This window comes from Manacus vitellinus, unplaced genomic scaffold, assembly GCF_001715985.3.
Source record: "Manacus vitellinus isolate BGI_N305 unplaced genomic scaffold, ASM171598v3 scaffold_6_pilon, whole genome shotgun sequence".
Lineage (NCBI taxonomy): Eukaryota > Metazoa > Chordata > Aves > Passeriformes > Pipridae > Manacus > Manacus vitellinus.
In genome coordinates, this window is record NW_021940750.1 from 20,800,171 (window position 1) to 20,803,901 (window position 3,731).

Genomic DNA, 3,731 nt, shown 5'->3' on the forward strand with positions numbered 1-3,731 from the left:
CAGCCGGCGCACGGTGCCCGCGGAGGGGCGGGGGAGCGCCGAGCCTCTCCCAGCTGGGCTGTGGTGGATGGGTTTCTTTCTTTCAGTACCTCTTCCTGATTCCTTTGTTGCTAGAAACGCCGAAAACCCCATCCATTACAGGTTTCCCTCTGTGCTTTAAAGGGACTCGCGGTTTCTGTGGCGCGGTGCCACGGCTCCCTTACATACGCACGCCCAGCAGCCATGCAGCACCGAGCAGGAAAGATACTTTCTATTCGGTTAATAGCGTTTCAGAACTCACACAAGAAAAAAATGTTGCTTTAAATATTTCGGTTCGTATCGCCAATACATCTCATTTCCATTTTTAGTTATCTAAAACATTTTATATGTGTTTGGTTATAATCTATAAAGCTGGCAAACGAATTTGATATGTACATGAGTGGAATTAGTTTACAAGGAAGGCTTAATGAAATGCACACGCTGAAGTTACAGAAATGGTTGGACGAAATAAAATACAGTTAGAAAATCAGTTCTGACAAAGTGACTTTCAGGGGAAGCTTGTAGAAGCAGGGAACAGAGATAGAAAAGTCTTTGAATTCTGTGAGTCTCCTATATGCAGATTGGCTGAAGAAGATGCGCTAAAGGAGAGTGGGTTTCACACTTAGAAATTTCACACCTAAACCGTGGACATTATAGAGGCTTCACAGAAGTATGGCACGTGAAAGCTGGTCAAAGTCTTTGCTTCCAGCCACAGTGATTTAGTAATGGCTGCAGGATTTCTATGTTAATATGTCTTTACTTGATTAAACAAGCATGTGTTCTCTCTGATTCATACTGGTAGGTCAACTCGTTTCCTATCCTTTTACTGTCCTGTATTGATCTTCATATGAAGAGCAGAACTGGGCTGTGGGAAAAGGTCAGCCCCTGCTTTAAAAACTCAGGTTGAGAGAGCTGAAGCTTTCCCTTCATCCCGTGTGTCTGGGAATGCAGAACTGCAGCATATCCCAACTGTTTCAGTCCCCGGGTTATACAAACCCGAGACATGACAAGGCACTCCGTGTGAGCATGAACCGCCCCTCACCCTGTCTCCTCGCTCCACTGAATCCTCCTGCAAGAAAGCCCTTTTTTGGTAACACTCACCTCACAGGAACAGACTTCTTGGCTCACAAGAGCAGTCTCTATAGTGGGTGTAAACAATAATCACCTTAGATATAATCTAGCCTCAGAAAACCATTTACAGGTGCTGTCAACTCCCTTTATAGTTTGTGAATAGAAAAAGAGGAGAGATTAACATCTGTGACCTGACCAAACTGCTTTTACTCTTACTTGCAGGATACACAGTCGCGGAAATATGTTTGTCTTTCCGTAATGATTAAACTTTGATTTAAACTTTGGTCATGGGCACGTACTGTACCATTACGCAAGCAGCACTTAAGGATGAAGTGTCAGCATAGCAACAATATGGCCAGCAGCAGCAGTGATCTCTGCAAAGCTGATTGATGAAGAGAACTGCAATGTAGATGCAAATAAATGCCACATCGTGGCACCTTCACAGGGAACGAGTTGTCAGTATCAATCTAATCTGGTAAAGAAAAATACATTGAACAGTGTCAATGTAACAAAGCTCCCATCTATGGCAGCGTTGTCCCTGCAAGGGTAGCAGCATGCTTTCCTGCTCACCTTCTGCCTTTCCTCTTTGCCATGCAAGTGGCAGGGCAGGAGTGATCCAGATCGCTCTTGATGGATTTATACTAAACACATCTGGTGTTTATTTAGCTCTGAAATAATCCAGGAATTAATATTAGGTTTGGAGGAGGCAAAGAGGAAGCCCAAACAATGAAACCATTCAGGTGTCTAATCTGGCTAACTGAAAGAAAGAAGCGAGCAAACAAAAAATAGCATAAGAACCCCCCAAACAGTAGCTTGTTTAATGAGATGGAGGGGAGCACAAGGAGGCATGGAGCTGCAGCCGTGAACAATTGCTACCCAGTCACTGCTTTTTGTGCAGGAACGCAAGTCAGCACTGTGGATGCAGCATTAGGGATTCTGTGGAGATTACCCAAAGTTTACAACCTGCCAGTAGTCCCAAGGGGGAAGGAATATAATTTTAACCATCAGAAGTTAAATCTACTAAGTTCTTCTTTGCAGTCCTAGGATAAATACTGCCATCCAATAATCCCTTTCTATTTATTCCTACTACCGTCTTTATTTGGAAGTACGCACATGCACATACAAGTCTGTGTAATATTAAAACAGCAGGTGAAGCTTTGATTTAAATGAAGGAATCAAAATGAACATACAAAACACAGCATGCAGGAGCCGGCCAGCACCTTTCCCAGTGCTACCAGCAGGTACGAGAAGCAGAGGGTGTAACACGCCAAGAAGGACAAAGTGACAAAACCCAGGTGCCTGGCTGCACCCCAGGATCTACTCCGTGCCATTCCCAGGCATAAGGTCCCAAAACATGGGGGTTACTGTTGATCTGGATGAGAGAGGAGTACTGTGGATTATCGATCACCAGTCCAGTGTTAATTATGCAGAATATAGGACAGCCCCAAAATTTGCGAGCAGTAATAATTAGGAGCCTATGATGTCAGCAGCTTGGGAATGAATGGTCTGGTCTGACTCTAAATGCTCATAGCCTGGGAATACGTTTAACTCTTTCCTGCTCGCTTTACAAAGTTTTGGCACTGATCACTGCAGCAGTCCCAGAAGTTGGTTCTTCTGCAGGCACTCACCTACAGGAATTGCTCTTTCCTTACTGGTCAGAACAGTGGCTACAGCTGGAAAAAAATAGAAGAATGAGAAGGGAAGCACACTCTCGAGAGTGTGATTTACATGGATTTACCTCAGAATAGCAAATAAAATAAAATCCATCACAATCAAATGACTGGCTTCAAAACAATGCAGAGATTAGCAGTGAACAGAGCACTCCGTGGTAAAGGGAGTGTATTCGGCAAATCAAAACACAAACACTTCAGGAAGAAGTTGCATAATTTTGTCAAATTAAAAGTTAAACAACATTGTCTTCTACTAGGAGCTGCCAGGAAGTGTCAAAACACTCAGTTGCAAAGAATAGGAGTGTAATTACATGTTTCTGTTTATCGTTTCAGTTCTCATCTCATTATAATTCTGGTTTTTTCCTACCATTCTTCAGGTAGTGAGCCTTGCTGACACACATAGCTTATTGCTTTCCCACCTAGGAACTCTCTTCCTTCCTTCCTTCCTTCCTTCCTTCCTTTGCAGACACATTTCTTAGTGGGTGTTGCCTGTCATTTCCTCCACTTTTAATGGTCCCATTTCCACATTGGTGCTGGAACGTGGAGCCAAGGGCAGCTCTGCTGTCCCCCTGCAACACCAGCCTCTTGCTTCTGCCCTACAAAGCAGTGAGTGGTCCCTCGTTGAGACCCACACCACACTGATTTTCCTACAGCTGTCTTTGAGGTTTGAAAACCTGCCTGGGAGCCTAGATTTCTGTACATTAACCTTTGCCAAATCTTACAGAGCAAAATAAGACACCTATAATTAATTCTGCTCACTCCACAAAGGACTAGAGACTGAGCAGCATGTTTTAGGCTGGGATATGTAGAGGCTTGGTCTTCCGCTGTTGTTATTTTTACTTTATCCCTGGCCTGTTTTCATCTTACATCCTGTGGATGTAGTAAACAATCAACAACAATGAATCAACTAAATTGGTACATTTTTTAATGCTATTCCCACTGAGAGCCACTTGCACTTTTGTGACAGTTAAG

The 3,731-nt window shown here is 43.6% G+C and overlaps 1 long non-coding RNA gene across 1 annotated transcript in view; it reads right to left on the reverse strand.

Moving 5' to 3' along the window:
- Positions 1–2,720: 2,720 nt before the first annotated feature.
- The window catches only part of LOC108641359, a 6,606-nt gene continuing 5,595 nt past the window's right edge, over positions 2,721–3,731 (reverse strand). Inside the window, exon 3 of the long non-coding RNA XR_001921933.2 lies at positions 2,721–2,762. This is a non-coding gene — a long non-coding RNA (uncharacterized LOC108641359). The remainder of the gene's footprint in view (positions 2,763–3,731) is intronic.